Source organism: Neophocaena asiaeorientalis, unplaced genomic scaffold (genome assembly GCF_003031525.2).
Source record: "Neophocaena asiaeorientalis asiaeorientalis breed wild unplaced genomic scaffold, Neophocaena_asiaeorientalis_V1.1 scaffold5, whole genome shotgun sequence".
Classification (NCBI taxonomy): domain Eukaryota; kingdom Metazoa; phylum Chordata; class Mammalia; order Artiodactyla; family Phocoenidae; genus Neophocaena; species Neophocaena asiaeorientalis.
The window spans coordinates 7,716,324-7,735,700 of NW_020174698.1; positions in this window are offsets into that span (position 1 = coordinate 7,716,324).

Genomic DNA, 19,377 nt, shown 5'->3' on the forward strand with positions numbered 1-19,377 from the left:
AACACCATGGAATAGTATGCAGTCATTAAAAATAATTAATTAGAGCCACTGGAAGAATTTCCATGAGGTAATGCTGAATGAGAAAATCAAGGTGCTAAAAGGTATGCGGAGTTAGATTTTATTTTAATAAAACCAAAAGACCAAATAAAATCTCTAACATATGTACATGTGTATGGATACATATGGTTATATATCCAAGGCTTTAAAAGACACCATAAAGAAAATGAAAAGACAAGACACAGGCTGAGAGAAAATATATGCAAGTTATATCTGATAAACGTCTTGTGTCCTCGCTTCTGAAGAATGTGAGTCTATGCACTGTGACATCCACAGAGAAATGCTGGCTAGCTGAAAAATGTCACCGGAACTTAACATTTTGCAGGATGTGATTAAAATTATCAGCCACGTTAAAGTACGTGCCCTTAACTCATGTCTGTTCACGCAGCTCTGTGAGGAGCTGGATGCAGAGCACACACAAGTCTTCTCTTATACACAGAAGTGAGATGGCTTCCTAAAGGTAGATCACTGGCCAGAGTTTTTGAGTTATGAGAGCCGCTCCAGAGCTTTCTTTTAGAAAAACAGTCACCACCGGCAGCACACTTCAGTGACACATAATGGGTCACAAAACTTGCTTCGTTGTGTGACATACTCAACCTGCTCAATGAACTCAATCTGTCGCTTCAGGGGAGAATGACAACTGTGTTCAAGTCGGCAGATAAAATGGCTGCATTCAAAGCTAAACTGGAATTACGGGGACGACGAGTGAACATTGGGATTTTTGACATGTTTCAAACATTAGCAGAGATTTTGCAAGACACTGAGCCAGGGCCTTCTTTCTCCCAGCTGGTGCATGATCACCTATCTCAGCTTTCAAAAGAGTTGAGCATTACTTCCCAAACACGAAAGACCCCTGAACTAGGGAGGAATGGATCTCAACCCATTTGTGAATAAGCCAGGTGAATCGACTGTCCGGGCTAGAAGAGAATCAATTGCTTGAGATCGCAAATGATGGTGGCCTTGTGAAGCAGGGTTTTCTGCAGTGACAGCAACCAAAATGAGATTACGGAGTAGACGGCACAAGCAACACACTTCACGTGCCACTGTCTCCCATCGCCCCCAGATGGGACCAGCTAGTTGCAGGAAAACAAGCCCAGGGCTCCCATTGATTCAATTGATCCCATTGATTATGGTGAGTTGTATAGTTATTTCATTATATCTTACAATGTAATAATAATAGAAATAAAGTGCACGATAAATGGAATGTGCTTGAATCATCCCAAAACCATCCCCCCCCACCCCGCCCCAGTCCATGGAAAAACTGTCTTCCACGAAACTGGTCCCTAGTGCCAAAAATGTTGTGGACCACTGACATAGAGAATATCAAAATGGTTCTGTGAAACAACGGAAATTTGAGGTGTGTCACACTTAAAAATAAACAAAACAATAAATAAGCTAACAGATAAATTCTTCAGTAGATCTTCACAGGTCATAATATGAAATTTAAACTTTTCTGGACTCTTTCCTTTGCAGAACTCTTTTTTGCGGAGCACAGGCTCCCGACACGCAGGCTCAGCGGCCATGGCTCACGGGCCCAGCCGCTCCGCAGCACGTGGGATCTTCCCGGATCCGGGCACGAACCTCCGTCCCCTGCATCAGCAGGCAGACTCTCAACTACTGCGCCACCAGGGAAGCCCCAGAACTCTTTTTATAAGCAGCTACCATATGAGCATTACCCAAGTCATGTTTTCCATACATAAAAATGAGGTCCTAGATGGGTAATATGAGGAAAGCTTAGAAAGGACTTTTTATAAACGTGTAGACAGGTTCATAAAGAGGGACAATGTAAATTCAAAAGGCTTGCAACAGGTGAGGAGTACTGCCAGCCTTAGGTCTAAAGGGGTTAGGAGAAGGAGAAGTTATAGGAACTCAGAGAGGGTAGCTTTATGAGAAAGGCCATCGAAAAGGAGTTGTGGCCTTCAGCTGAGGCAGCAGCTAATCTGTGGTGACCTGGTTACTTGGAAGAGGAATAAATATCCTAAATACTCTCTCCTCCCACTATTACCTTCTGAAAGTACAAGTGTCCCAATTAGGCTAAACACAACCAAAAACAAGCACAGGGACACTCGAGCATGAAATCCATAAACATCAGCATCCTGGGAACAATGTGAAGAAGAGTAGAGAGTAAATCTGGAAGGGTCAACAATGGATGGTACCCAACACATCACAGGTTGCTAACAGCTACACAAAAGGAAAGAAAAGGTATGTTGGCAAAATAACTGTTGGCTAACATAAAGCCAAATCCTAAGGCATGAGGAAGGATATAGTGTGTACTCTTTTCAAAACTTCATTTTTAATTGAACTAATTTAAAAGACACTTAGTAGAATCGGTGTTTCACAGAAATCAAATGCAAGGATTCACTACCCATACAATGGCTGGTTTACCTGACTCTCTCCAGCTACGTTGTAACCTTGAGAGCAGAAACTGTTTCTCATCTCTCTGTCCCCATTGCCTGAGATATATTTACTCAATGAATAAGTAAGTGAGTGAAAAGAATGAATCAACTCTATAGTCTAACCTAATACTCAAGGCTCACCTAATAACATTTCTTTTTAAATTTTTTTAATTCAAGTATAGTTGATGTACAATATTATGTTAGTTTCAGGTGTACAACATAGTGATTTGACAGTCAAATACATTATGAAATGATCACCACAATAAGTCTAGTAACCATTTGTCACCATACAAAATTATTAGAGTATTAATAACATTTTCAGTATTACCTACCTCTATTTCTCTACTCCTGTCAAACTAATTCCAAGCATCCTATACTTTCTCCATTTGGTAACTTTGATAGCCTTGTGTTCTCTTCAAGAACGGAATTTCTCTATTGACATTAAGGTCTGATTATTCTTTGTTGTGCGGAGCTGTCCTGTACATTGTAGGATGTTTAGCAGCATCCCACTAGATGTCAGTAGCACTTCCCAAGTTGTGATGACCAAAAATCAAAAATGTCTCCAGACATTGCTAAATGTCCCCCTGGGATGGGAGGAGGAGGTAGGAAAGGGGAGTATTGTCCCCCATTGAGAACCACTGTTCTACAATACCACTCTTCCTTTTTTTCCTAGAAAAGCCACTTCTAAGATGCTACCTTTACAGAAATTTTGTATTTCTTGAAACTGTATCTCCCTTTTCTCAGCCATTGTAATAATGACTTTTAACCTTCTTCAGAGAACCTATCTCTTTCCACCTTGAACTGAATTGCTTGAATTCTTCTATTAGATGCATTTGCCATGAAAATGAGAACATTTCTATATTTCTCAATGTAACTGGTGATTTATCTTTTGTATGTTTTAGTATATCCTCAATAAATGTTTTTTAAATAAATTAATAATTTTGTTTTTTCCATATGCAGAATTGCCATAATATAGTCATGGGTGCTTTTTGCATTAAGTAAAGGGCTTTAGAGAAAGGTGAGTCTTTGAGGCTCTGGTATGACAAATTTCTTTTTACAATAAGGAGGTGGAAGCAATTTTGCTCACTCCCTGGGATATAAAAGAGGCTTATGACCGTGAGAAAAACAAAATTCAGAAAAACAAGCTATCCATGATTTCACAGCCTAAACATCAAAATTCAAAGCAGGATTTCACATCCTCTTTATAATAGTTTTTTTTTAAGATTCCTAATTAACATAGGGATCCAAATTAAATATTTGAAGAGAAATTGAAGAGACCAAATGCGTGGTTTTCATTGGTTGACATTTACCATAACAATTTACCTTTAATAATGAGGCCTATAAAGTTGTTTTCATCTTCAAAATGCTCTAAGACATTAGTTATTGCAAGACTCCTGTGCAATAAGTAATTATTATTATCTCTCTCTTTATTGATGGGAAAATGAAACAAAATTGTTTAAGAACTTTCTCCAGCTTAGTTAGGTCAGCTACAGTGTTAAATATCTAATTCCTTTCAGCACACCTTTTTTTTTTCACTCTAAAACCTGATTTAAGAATGATTTTTACAAAATATATTTTATGAAGTTTGTTAACAGAAACCTCAAATAATTTTTTTTTTTTTTTTTTTTTTCAGTACATGGGCCTCTCACTGTTGTGGCCTCTCTCATTGCGGAGCACAGGCTCCGGACACGCAGGCTCAGCGGCCATGGCTCCCGGGCCCAGCCGCTCCACGGCATGTGGGATCTTCCCGGACCAGGGCACGAACCCGTGTCCCCTGCATTGACAGGCAGACCCTCAACCACTGCGCCACCAAAGCCCTCAAATAATTTTTAATATCAGAGATATAAATAACAAACTCTCCTCTTCCACTAAATATTAAATCAAACTTCAGTCTTCAGTATTCCAGTTTAAACTATAAAATTTTACAAAGTGATAAGTGATTTCTAGAAATTACTTTTCCATTCCTTCAGCATCATTAGTAGTAACTGGATGAACATTTTCTTCAAGAAAATATGTAATCTTTTAAAAATTCTAGCTCAAAGAGAAATAAAGTTCAAAACATAGTCTGATGATATTCCAGGATTTACAAACCTAGAACTTCCCTTGGGAAATAAATGACATGAAATATACTATGTTGTCATATTTTATAATGTTTTTGGAAATAAAATGTTGGAAAAGTTTTGCATATTTCTGTCAATTTTGTGTTTGTGAATTTGCAGTTTCAGATGCATTATAGGATATGTTCACAGATTTAGGAAAACAAATTTCTTGTCCTATTAATTCCATAGACTATGGGTGTGTCTTTGTATTTGCACCACTTACTTATAATATATATATTCAAAATGATGTCTACATCCACCCAGACAACATAAATGGATCTTTTCCTTGAGATTGTTAAACATTTCTGTGCCTCTTTTCCAAAGTGGTCACTTAAGTAGCAGCTTCTCACTAAACACCCAGTTTCTACAATCATACCTTGTCTTCTGTTGAGCATATTAACTTGTATGTAATAGGTCAATCTACAATTTCACTTCTTAAGAAAATACAAACTAATTCACCAGTTTTAAAATTGTATCCATTAGCTGCTTAATAGTTTAGGATTGAAATGCCAGAAGCATTTAAGAAAGGAAGGAAGCCAAGACAGTGGATGATGAGAGGATACATGTCAGTGCTTAACATTTCAAATAAAGGTTGTCCACTCAGTGTAAAGGAAGGTGAGGAGAGAAAGGGATGTGATGGAGAAGTACTAGGAGTTTCCATAGTAGCAGAGAGGAGAGGTTTTAGAAGAACCATGGTCAGCGCTATTATTTCTTCACCAGTGGAATGACTTGACTGCTAACTCTCATGGAAGTCTTAAACTCTTGGCAGGAGAGAGACATGGCTAACCACCCACAGAACAGCCACTTCAGAGTGCTGCCCTGAAACAGCCTTTTTCTTACTATGTATACATTTTTAGGCATCCACATGCTTGCCACCACTGTGACATTAATCAGAATGTGTGGGTGAGTGAAATCAAAAGTAGAATGAGAAAATACCCCTGAGAGGAAACAGAAAGCAGCCAATGTTAACATTTCCCCTAAATTCACACAGAATATTCCAGTGTAAAACTATGGTCAGAAATATTTCATTTGCTCCTTTGTTTTCTTGCAGAAGTTACCTGAGTCTCCAGTGATTGAATAAAAATTTGGCAAAAAGTGACTTAAGAGGTATATTAAAGTTAAACCTTAGATTAGGATATTGTTGTCTTTATTAAAGTACAAACATTTGGAAAGATGGAGGCAAAAAGGGAGGGATGGAAAGATGGATGGACATAAGAAAAAGGGACAGAGAAAATCTTCTTTGACTACCTATCTACCTACTCTATAAGATGCACCTGTTAACCATTTTATATACATCATGTTTAATTCTCACAGTATGCCTGTAACACGGATTTATATACTAATTTTTATAAGTAAAAAAGTGTTCGGGCTTCCCTGGTGGCGCAGTGGTTGAGAGTCCGCCTGCCGATGCAGGGGACACGGGTTCGTGCCCTGGTCCGGGAAGATCCCACATGCCGCGGAGCGGCTGGGCCCGTGAGCCATGGCCGCTGAACCTGCGCGTCCGGAGCCTGTGCTCCGCAATGGGAGAGGCCACAACAGTGAGAGGCCCGCGTACCGCAAAAAAAAAAAAAAAAATGCTCAAAGCTATAAGGCAATCTGCCCAAGATTACTCAATTAATATGCGTAGTAATAGTAATTTTAAACCAGATATAATTCTGAAGAACAACCTTTTTGTACTTTACAATTCTAATACCTCTTTACTAATTTATACTTAAGTGAACACTTAAAAGTCTAAAATCTTAGTGAGAGCATTGGGGCCAAAAAAAAAGTGGCAAAGAGAAAACAGTGGGACAGGGAGAGAAGACCATTCAAGAAAATAGGGCAAGAAAAAAGTTCTAGAAGAAAGTTGTACCCTCTCCAAAAAACTTTAAGAATAATGGAAACCATATAGATCAGGAGACTACAAAAGAAGCTTGCAAACACTATATCTATGAAATGCAGCTTTGTGAAAAGCAATGACATTAAAATTAAACAAAACCAATTTATGATCAATTCATCAGTAAATCATAATTAATCAAAATTCTTAGGGAGTACAACAGTCCAATATGTGATAAATATTTATTTATTAATTGGTTATAAAACTATATAATATGATCCTTTCATAAGACTAATAAAAATGTGCTGAGAAAGACAGAGAGAGAGAGAGAAAAGAAAGAGAGACCTTCATAGCACTGACTTATTTCTGGACAGCTCTGCCAAAAATTAATGCAATGCCATTAATCTTAACATGTATTTATCACCATCAGACAGTTTTCAATTCATTCAATGCCACTCATTTTTCAGCTACAATGACAGTGCCAATTAAAATTAATTTTTCACATATTTCTTCAGGTACTTTTAATGGTTTATTAAATTCCAGGAACTACATACTGCATCTACTATCTTCTATTCTCAAAGTTTGTAATTCGACATGAAGCTATCAATCTTAACATAATTTATCCTTTATAAGACCATGTTATTGTTAATTGATCCCAGTGCCCTCTAAATTTTCCAAGATGCTATATATATAACAGCTTATAGGAAAAACAGGTTTACCAAAATTAATTAAAATTTTTTTATGATCACATACATTTTCTATTTCACCTTCCACAGTATCTATATATTTCATATAGATATGAAGATCTAAAAATAGAGTACTTTCTGTTTTCTTGAATGGTTATTTTCTAAAAATATTGGTTCCTTAAACATCCAGAAAGTCAAAGAGGTTACTTATTTTACAGAAAGGAAAATAACAGAGAGCTCTAGATTATTTTTTCTTGATAAAATAGATTATACTTTTGAGTGGTTTGAGAATGGCATAAAGTCAGAGGTTACATCTTTTATTGATTTTTTTTTTTTGGTGATTTTACTATCATGAAACTCTGATGTCCATCCGGAAACAGTGTGCCATGGAGTTATTTACGTTAAATGTTGGTATACCTTGATATACTATTTAGGATTTAGGATTTGGACCAGCTGCATGAGACAGAAAACAAAAATTACTAGTGGGCTGAACAAAACAGTAGTATACTTTTCTCCTATGTAAAATAATTTTGGGGGAAGGCAGTCAGAGTTTTCAGAGACCCAGATTTTTTCTCTCTTTCTACTCCACAATCCTAGTACATGCTTTGCATTCTAAAGGTCAATCATGGTTCAAAAAAGAGGAAAGGAAGACAAAGAGCATACTTCCTCTTTTTAAAGAAGGCTTTGCATAAATCCCACACAATATTTCCACTTATATCAATGGAAATAAGTTAGTTACATGATCACACCCAACAGCAAGACAGGAAATAGTCTTTTAGCTGGGCAAAAAATCAGAATTTTCTCACAAAAGAAGAAATGGACATTAGGGGGCAATTAAAAATCCATGACATGAGAGTGTTCCCTCCTTGTCCCTCATTTTAAAAAGCATTCTTCAAATACTTTTTAAATCATCTGTTATATTCTTTCTTTGGGTAATGGCTTTCATTATCCAATATCCAACTTATCAACCCAATGTAATTGTCATTGTCTTTAAAGCTATATTTATTATTCAGTCCTGTCTCCCAACTTCCTAGTTTCAAAATGCCTATTGTCATCCCTACTTGGATTTTCTACAGTGTGACAGACATACTGCTACGTACTTACCAAACCGTTCTATTTTTTTGGCAGAGAGGGGGATGGTGCACCACACAAGAAGACTACATTTACCAACCTCCCTTACTATAAACTGAAACCATATGACTAGATTCAGGCCAGTGGAACACTGGAAGAAGTGATATATTCTTTTTTTTTTTTTTTTTTTTTTTAGAAGTTATATATTCTTAAAAGGCCCCATTTGATAGTTCACTCTTTCTGCTATATCTGAGTTAGGGGTGATGGTGATGTACTCCAAGATGGTTGAACTAAAGAACTGAAGGAGTCTATAGGTGTGAGTCACTGCTTAGAGATGGGCGATCCAGGAAAAACCATTACACAAACCCCTATCAGACTTCCTATTAAAATTATGAGATTTGCAAGGTTATTTGTTCCATAAAGCATTAATTACACTGATGAACACAAACAGGTATCAATAATTTAAAGGTTCACTATATGTTCTAGTGACTCAAATATAGTTCATACCAGATTAGTTTTGTTAGGTGGACAGACCATGTTTAGAATTACAGGTTTTCTTGATATCAACTAGATAGACTGAAATCCAATGTTAATCAAATTATGAAGGTTAGAGGAATTATATATAATAGCATAAAGGGGAAACATCACAATCAATGAGGGCAAATTCTGGGGACTCTTCAAGTAAGTCTAATGGTTTTGATTAGCATTCCTTCAGTGCTGTGTATATCTACTATCTCTACTCCTTGTGATCAGAGCTGTTGTCTAATTTCTGTTTCCGCACAAATACACAGTATCTTACTTTGTATGGAATGAGTGTTCAATGGTAATGATGATAATGTTGATGAAGATGACAGTGATAATGATAGTATTAATAGAGTTGAAGTACAACTATACATTGGTGTCATTTTATCAAGATTAGTAAATATATAATAAATACTTTCAAATAATGAGTTTGGAGGTGGAATAGTTTAAAGCTATTCCCCCTTTATTTAATTTTTCTTTTTTTCCCTTTTAATTTTTGGTTGCCTCACCTCTTGTATATGTACCAAGTTTTATCATATGATCACTTTCTCAAATTTTTTCACTTTTGAGCTTTCTTCTAAATGTGTATTTGTGTAAATGAAGCAGTACATCTAAAGCCTAATTGGCATCCTCACCTTTCATTAAAAATAAAAGTCAATACTTGCCACCTCACTTTTTTCCCTGCTGACATGTGACTAATTATTCTTCCAATGTCTCCACACCTGAAAGAAGTCACAAGAAGGATTCTCTACCCAAATAAGGAAGAATTTGAGTAAATAAGCAATACTGCTCCATCTACAGTTTTTGAACACTTAAACATGAATTGCAATATATATAAGTGTTTTTAGATGAAAAGTACAAGGACAGAGTCTTTTTCATGCTGTGTAAGCTGTGCAGAAATAATGGTGATATTTATTCTAGTTGTTTGAGCAGAGGGCACACTGAAGTCAAATGGAAGATGTATGACGAGAGGAATGAAGAGAAACTTTTACAAATATAATAGGACCCCTATTAAAGGAGCTTTAGAAAAACTTCAGTAAAAACTTGTACTGTTAACTATGACAAGAAAGACAAAAGAGAAGAAAGGGGAAAAGGGGTATTCAAAAGAGAAAGAAAAGCATGGACAAAAGTTTGTTTTTTGCTTTTTTAAGTACTGCAGAAAAGAGACAGAAAAAAATTATGAGATATAAAAAGAGCACAAAATAATACAGGTTTATCCTATTCTACTTTATTCCAATTTTCCCTGAAAAGAAAAATGGTCATGAAAACAGAAAAGAGACAGGGTTATCGCAGGTAGGAAACCATTAGGAAACAAGCATGTGGAGTACAAGGACAGTATCAACTATGGAAAAAGACTGTTGCAAGTACAAAGGAGAACATAACCTGACTCATTTGGTAACAGACCACTCTCCCCAATGCCCCCCCCAAAAAAAAGATTTTAAAAATCCTTCATGTTTAAATAGAAATACAGTCAGATACTAAGGAATTAAAAAGGCCTCCAAGTGCCTTCTTTGTGAGTGTCTGCCTTTGTGCTCACTTTCATGTCCTCATCCCCAGTCCCCAGCCTGAGCTCCCACCTTATACAGAGTGTCTGACACAGAGTGAACTGTCATTAAATGTCTGAGGAAATGTTCATGAATTCAAAGTGCTCTTCTATAGAGGAGTACAAAAAGCCTTCCTTATGCCCAATGAGGTTTTATATGTTGGAAACTGCACTGAACTGATGTTACACTTATGTACTTGGTTTTCATACCTTCGATGAAAACCCTTCTCTGTCTTGGAAGGTATCTTTAAACTGTCCAAGACTGCAAACTGGTAAAGGACACAGATGGAGCAGTAGAGAAGAAAGAGGATAAACAGAAAACAAATTAATTCAGCCAAACCTTCCTTAGTGATTAATGGACTGACAGATGTCAATGCCAAATCACCCTTGTATCTATAGACTCTAAGTGTTACTTCTCAGTATTACTCTACTTCTTGGATTAATACTTACTCTAAGTATTACTAAAGAACCAATTTAGATGTTCATAATACAATGACTTTTGACCGGATGAGAGTGATGCGTAGGCATGGAATAAATATCAGAGTTGGCTATTCTATCAAAAGAACCTACCAATTCCAAATGATATGTTTCTTAAAGACCTAGAATATCAGAGCACTTGCTGATCAGACATGATGGAAGATAACAGGGAGCTCTAGACATTTTTTTTCTTCCTGAAATAGATTATAATTTTGAGTGTCGAGAAATGACAAAGAGTAATGAGCTACCTCTTCTATTGATTTGTTATGCTTTTGTTGTCAGGTACCTCTGATGACTACCTGGACAAAGTCAGAAATATGCAATATCCAGTTGGGTTTCAGTGTGCCATGGAGTTAGGTTAAAGGAAATGCAAGATCTACAGAATTTAATCTTTACATTTAGAAGAACAATGCGTGGATAACATAAACTAGGAAAATATGAGGAAAGCCATTAAGGAGTAGATAACAATATAGAATAGTCTATTTAAAAAAGGAAGAAGGAGCAAAATCTAAGTCAACAATGACCCCAGACATAGGCCTTAGGGGTTTTTCAGCCTATTTGGCTGACAGAGAAGTCATAATTACATACTGGAATTGATTTTATATAACAATCTTGTTCTGCAGAGGATGTTCCCTCTCCTGGGTTGCACACTGTCAACTTCTTGTATCGTCACATAGTGGAGAGCAGAGAGGGGAAGCAAGCTCTTTTGTGACCCTTGTAAGGGAAATAATCCCACTCATGACAGCTCATCTAATCCTAAATATATCCCAAAGTCCCCACCTCTTAATACATCATTTTGGGGGGTAGGGTTTCAACACACGAATTTTGGGGGGACAAAACATTCAGTCATAATATGAAATAATTGCTATATCATGTAGAATGCTGAAGGGGAGTAGAATATACTACTTCAACATATGTCACTTGGCATAAGGACTATTTTGAGCCGAGGGCAATAGAGAAGCAGCAGATACAGGAAGAACTTTCTGCACTCCCCCATTTTTCCTAAAAGGAGAGCATAAGTTTCCATTTGTAAATGTGTTCCCCTCTCCAGGAAGAGGAAAACAACTCTTATCTGCATAACAAACTGCACTCAATAACCCTTATCTACTATATATTTCCTAGTCATAAATCTAACTCTCTGTGTTTTCACTTTTTATCTGTGTGGTCTGCATACACATAAAAATATTTATATCAATAAAGAAACATATGCCTTTCTCCCATTGATCTGTCTTTTGTCAATTTAATTTGCAGTCTCCCAAACTTTGGTACTAAAAGGGAAGAGGAAAAGTTTTTCCATCCCAGCAATGCTTTTGGCTGCAAGAAAGAAAAAAGCCATTAAAACAAAATTGGCTTCAGTAAAGACATTTGTTAGGTCATATAGGAGTTCATAGGTATGGCAGGGTAGGACTGCTGAGTTGGTTAATTTGTCAGTCCATTATACCATGAAGAACTCAGGTTCTTTCCATCTCTTCCATTCTGCCATCATCAGAATGTAGACATATGTCCTTGGGCTTGTCTTTTCCTGATAGCAAGATGGCTACAGTAGCTTCAAACATTACATCCTCACACAACAATATTCAAAAGCCAGAATGAAGAGAGGACATATTCTCCTTCTTCACATCCCTAAATAAGAATGGCTTAGGGTTTCCCTGGTGGCGCAGTGGTTGAGAGTCCGCCTGCCGATGCAAGGGACGCAGGTTCCTGTCCCGGTCCGGGAAGATCCCACATGACGCGGAGCGCCTGGGCCTGTGAGCCATGGCCGCTGAGCCTGCGTGTCCGGAGCCTGTGCTCCGCAACGGGAGAGGCCACACAGTGAGAGGCCCGCGTACCGCAAAAAATAAATAAATAAATAATGGCTAAAAGTGTCCCAGAAGCTGTCCAAATGATTTCCCTTTACATCTCACTTGCCAAAATTCTGTCACATGCCCATGCCAGAATGAATCACTTGGCAGGGATATGGAATTACCATAATTGGCTTGGACTAATCAAGCTTCACCCCTGGAGTTGGGGAGGAAGCCAAATTCTCCTGATGCTCAACATCCCTGGGCAGAGCATGAATAAAATCAGTGAATGTTTGCATGTAGTCCCCCAACCAATACTATCTGTCATGGTTTCTAATGCTATCTCTTTGTTCTGCTCATGCATTTCTTCTCTTTTACTTTTGCTATATACTTAAAATACTGACTTACTTGTTTTATTTTCCACCACCCCAAGTTTGTAGCACGAGCTTAAAGAGTTCCCACTAGACCACTTTGTGGCATGTCTTATAAATAGGCTAACATTCAGTTCACAAAAGAAGCACTTACAAGCACATTAAGAAATGCAATTGTCCATTAACCTTCCTGATCTTTGATGATCACCAACATAATTCACTCAGGATACCTGGGGGGCAGGAAGTAGCCACAACATCACTCAGCAGATTCTATTACTTTAGTTCTTCAGACTCAAAAGATCGTGATGTTTGTGGTAACTTGTAAATTCCTCAAGAGCAAGACTGTCATCTCCCACAGTGATATGTTATGGGCAGTTAATAAAGATTTATTGGATTAATTAATAAATTAGAATTATTTGTTTTGTGACTCTCTTCTACAGTCTGACTAGATGAAGATTGCCTTTTGGAAGCTCATTAAACCTCCTCTATCTATTTATGGTCTGACTCTCCTTCACCCCAGAGAATCTAGATTCATCTTGCAAAAATGACCACTTGCTGTACATTAGACCAGGGGTCCCCAAGCCCTGGTATCGGCCCACAGCCCATTAGGAACCGGGCCACACAGCAGAAGGTGAGTAGCAGGGGAGTGAGGGAAGCTTCATCTGCCGCTCCCCATTGCTCGCATTACCACCTGAACCATCCCCCCACCCCCCACCCCTGTCCAGGGAAAAACTGTCTTCCACGAAACTGGTCCCTGGTGCCAAAAAGGTTGGGAACCTCTGCATTAGACTACACCATCCTACTTCACAACACTCCATAGGTTTGTGTTATTGCTTGACACAAATGTACGTTTGGGGATTATAATGATAGCATTATTTCTTCTCACATTACAGAGTTCAGAAGAGTCCACTTCAGAATGCTCTAACACGTGCTAGTGGGCAAGGCCTTTCATCAGTCGGCCTTTGTCACAGTCCAGGGTCATGTCATGCCTTTTGACAACTCCACCAATATTCTATCATTCAGTTTTCAATTTCCTCAGCGTTCTCTACTTTACACCTCTTCAGTGCATTTGCCTGTAGAGTTTCCTATGCCTGAAATGCCCTTTCCTGCTTGGTCTACCTTTGAGACTTATCTTGAGATTCATTCTTTGGGCATAGCTTGCCAGATAACCTCAAGCAGAATTAGACAAACTTTTTCTAAGCTCCTTTAGCTATGTTTTATTATAGCTTTGTTTTGGTTTGTTTTAACTTTTAACATGCTTGTTTCCCTATTTAGATGGTGAATTTCTTGAAGACAAATTCTGTCTTTTATTCTTTTTTATAAAATTTCCATTGCCTTTTACAGTACCTTGAACATAGAAAGTACTTATTAAATATTTGCTAAATTAAAATTTTGAATTTCACATAAATCTAAAACAACCAAAGAAAATTTCTAATATCATTATAGGACTGGGGTCCTGTGTGACTTTTAGTAACTTATTGCCAATCCTTTCTCAGTGCTTAGTAAGACTATAACTAGTCAGTCTCACAGACAGAAATACTCTTGAGGGAAATGTATTCCTCAGACTTAAATCTCACTATTACAAACATGAATGAAAACTGCCATATGTTAAAGACTTTTTGTTTTATAACATGTTTAATACCCAGGAAATTCAATGCCTCTCTCCAGCTATCCAAAGCACTTCACATTTTTTTCCAATTCTTTTTCCTTATCTTTCTTTTTTCTTTTCTTTTTACTTTTCTGTCAGGTCACTGTAGAACTTTCAGACTGATAAAGTATAAGATGATTCTGAAATGTTTAATTTAAATACTCTTCAGTTACTTTATTCTTTAGTTCAAATGGAATATTAATGACAAGTAATATCATCTCTTCCAGACTCCAAGGAGCAAATTTCTTGCCTACTATATTGGCACAAAAAACTAGAAATATCTCCACAGCTTTGTAACATTTTACCCTTTCACAACTAGCACTTTGTGGTGCCATAATTGTCCCATTCACTTAGGACTTCTGTATCATCACCTAGAACGTAAACACCTTAGGAGCAGTAACGTTGCTTTGTTCACTGATGTATTTCAAATGCCTGGAACAGTGCCTGGCTCATAGCATAGGCCCTCAGTCATTTTTGTGGGGGTGAATGAATGTACTTATAGCTCCTATATCCATGCACATATAGTTAAAAAGAGCTTTCAGGGTTTTTTCTTATTTTCTCTCATCCTAATTTCTTCTTTTTCTTCCTCATATTAAATCTTATATGCACTTATATATGCTATGCAAAGAAAAAAAATCTTACACCAACTTCATCTCTTTTCACTTCCCAGTCTTTTATACACCACAATCAATTTTAACTTTCAAAAGCACTTAAAGACCCCATTCCACCAATACTATCTTAATTGGAATCCAAAGACTTCTATAATTTGGCCCAACTTAATTCAGCTCTAGTTCAATTTGGCTGCTTACTCATCATTTCTGAACCAATTTACTTTATATTTTCCTTTCTTATCATTTGTACTCTTGATCTCTCATAGAATGCTCTCCCTTTATCTGTATGTGTCTCCACCCATAGGCATCTTATGCAACTTTTAGGTGCTATGTTTATCTTACTTCCTCCAAGAAACCATCACTGATTATTGCAAAAGATCCCCAACAATGAAAGCAGTTATGGTTTTAAAGTTTGAGGAGAAACTAATGGAATATACAAATCCTTTCTTCAGAGAAATATGAATATACACATCTTCCCAATATTCTCCTAAGGAGTCAAAAATGCCTTTGGTATCCTGTGCCACTCACAAGTTAGCTTGTGTCTTCATGGTGTCAACATTTTTCTCTCCAACTAAATTATAAATCCTTGTAGAGTATGGACCATGTCATGAATGTGTATACATTCTTATATAAGTGCCACAGTGTCTTAATTAGAGCTAAAAAAAAATTTTAACTTAAAAATCTGTAGTTTATTGAAGTCCATCTTATAAACAATTGTAATAGAATTAATGACAACTGAGCTTGCATAAATTTTCTACTCATACTACCTACTGCATAATTACTTATGCATGTGCTCATAACTACACTTTAAAAAAACTCCAAAATCATTTAATACCATTCCAATTTGAGAAATTCCAAAAATCTAAATATACTTTTTATAACACTTTGTTTATATAGGAAGAAAAAAAAGCAACTTTCTGGAGAATTTTGTGCCTTTGTTGTCCCATAGCTTCACTTTTCCCTATACTTTCTGCTCCAAAATCAACTATCATATATATATTTCATAATATATAACATATATATATATATATTATGAAAACAAATGGATACCTCCCTTAAGTCAAAACTGCAGTCAAATGCTTAAGTGCCAAAGTGCAAAAATGTAATGGTGGACAGAGAAGAGAATCAGAGAGAGAGAAAGTATCTCCACGAAGGAGAAAAATAATTTCACATCTTTAAAAATTTCATAGTAACATGCAGGAAAATATATTTTTAAATCCCTAAATGGAGTTATTTTATGTTATGAAATACTCCGCTCTGGAAGAAACTAAAATCCCTTCTCTATTATAACTTGTTTCTGCAATCTTACCTCTGCTATTAAAAATATGAAATACTATAGTTTTTAATATACAGCATTCAATTTGTAGAGAATTGTCACAATCAAAGATAAAGCCAATTTCAAAGGAATAGGTAACCATATTAGAATTCTTCTGCAAGAATGTACTTGTTTCACTCAGATTCTCCAGAGGAAATAACACATTTTGAATATACAAAGTATCATTCATCATTTTGTTAAAAGTATAAATAATCCATTAGGGGGAAATGTGGAGGAAAAAAAACCCAAGAGCACTATGTGACTCTGGAATGCAAAATTAGTTTAGACAAATTATTAGAAAACATACTGTAAAAAATAATCCTTTGCTCTTCACAGACTGAACAAAGTGACCTAGAGAGAAATTCACATTTTTTTTCATCCAATAAAACTCTCCCTCTAGAATAACTGAGAATATGAATCAACCTTTCAACAGAACAATTAATCATTCCTTAATCTGCATCATTCTCCAGCTTCTGCAAAATATCTTCACATTTTTAGGACTCTCCAAATGGATATATCACAGATTCAAAGATGGAATGAGACTTTCAAATGTCAGAAAGTCCCAGGTTCTACCCCAAAAAAACACTATGCAAATCACAAAAACCAGCTATTTATTAATGGGCTATACAGGTATAACAAACAGCCTCTGAACCAGCTCTAAAAGCCTTTCAGCTTCTGTGTTTGACCTGTTTGTTCAGTCTGCAGATTCATGTAGACTCTGTGGTATGATATTTTTATCAGAAGCCCCAAGGTTTCTAGCCCTGAAGATAATTAAGTCCCATGGAAAGAGAAGTTTGATCCAAATTTTGCTAACTCAGGAGTGAATTTGGGAGTCTCAAAACAGCTCTTGTCCCTTCAAGTAAGATTTTGAAATCTCAGATTCTTCTAATACTTATATGACTGAGCTTATGATACATCCAGGCTAACTTGGCATGTCTGGGCAAGATCTGGACTGTGCTTGTAAAACTAGAGGAATAAAAGACTAGATCCACTCTTCCCTCTGTATACCACAGGCCACACTCCTAGTTCAAACCCTAATTACCTCATATTTGCCTTTTTTTTTTTCCTGTAATGGTATATTATTTACAATTTCTGTTATGAGCTATTCATGCATACAGCCTTTATTTGATGTTTAAATATTTTATTTTAATTTCATAAAATAACTTTAATAAAATATATTTTAACAACCATTTACTTTGGCCAGTCATGTTTCTAACACTTTACAAGTATTATTTCAATTAATCCTCATGACAATTCTATGAGGTGTGTACTATTACTTTTCTCATTTTAAAGATAAAAATGCCACAAAGAGGTTAAATAATTTGCCCAACGCCACATAATTTGTAAGTAATGAAGCTGAGATTTGAATCCAGGCAGTCTGACTCTAAAGTACATGCTCTTAATCACTAGGTTCTCTGAAATATCCTCCTTAGATAACCATTTTGATTCTAGAATTGCCATATTTCTTCCTCAAGAAAAAAAGAAAAGGAAAAAAAAACAGCTAGCCAATCAATTTAAATTAATACTCTTGACAAGGGCCCACTTGTTTTGGCCAACTCCACCATGGTCCAGCTAATGCTCACCAATGAAGACAAAGGGATTTGCTTTGTCTTATAATGAACTTGTCTTCCTTGACAGCACAAGCCACTACTTGTACCTTCTTCCTCCTTACAGTCCATGCTTTTTCTGCACCATGCACCTTCCCTCATAAGGTTCTACTAAAAGGCCACGTGGAACTGCAATTTGTTTGTAATTTCCTTACCAGAATCATTGTCTAATAGAATCTCCCCCTGCTAGCTGGAACATGACCTCTTGCCTGCTAGATCTACAGTGCCTACAACATTCTTTCTACATAACTGGACTTTTGGACTTGGTGCTAAATAGCCAATTTTGCCCTGAAACGGTCATTGCTCACTCATGATATCATCCCTCCAAAAAGTATGGCTCTTTCCTTCTTCAAATATTGCTCAAGACTAATCTTAACAGTACTTTTAATCTAAGAAATATATGCATTTGTTTGTATGGCAACATATTTGTCATTACATTAACACATTTTACACCCCGTGAGCTCTCAATATACATTTGTGGAAGGAAAAGAAGTTAGGAGGAAGAAGTAATGGAGGTAGGGGGGAGGCAGAGGGCAAGAGATGGAGAATGACATGAAAAGAGTTGCTCATTTAAGGTATTGTTCAAAAGGATAATTTTAAAGCAAATTTCTTGTTCCCTTAAATTTTTAATCTAGACTTTGACTTCCAAAAGACAATTATAACAATTAACTCTTTAATTATATCTATGGCCTAACAGACCAAAAAATGCAAACAAGGATAATACATGTACCACCGACCCCACCCATAAAACTTTATCTAATAAGCTTGAATTCCATTTTTAAAGCCCAATATTTTAAATAATGATTTATTTTTTTATCATTTCTAAAAATATTACTCCAGGGGGAAAATGAGACCCAAAAAGATAAATGTTAGCAATTAAAGTAGAATCTTCTGTCTTATGCTAGATAGTGCATTTATAAAGCCACATAGAAAATATGAATCATCTTTATGACAACTGTTAAAAGAATCATTAGTACTAGTCTTGCATTAAGTAAGGAAATAAATTGCTTTGCTCAAAATTTATTCCAACTATTTTTTTACATACTTGCTAAAGCGAACAACACTTTAATTGCTAGAAGGGCAGCTAAGGACGCTAAACTCCTTGAAGCAAACAATTAATATGCATCACTACTATAAAACATCTAAGTGTTAGTATAATTAGACCAGATAAAATGTAGAGGCTTATTGCATTATTTTGATTGACCTGACTTGTCAAATCAAGTCACTGCCATCAAATAATACTTGATATGGACAAACAATCCCAGGCATGTGAATCCCATTTCATAACCCATTATAGTAGGGATTTTGAACAGCATAAATATGAGAGTAGATTTTTTTTTAAAAGACATCTTATATAGCAATAACAATAATAATTTT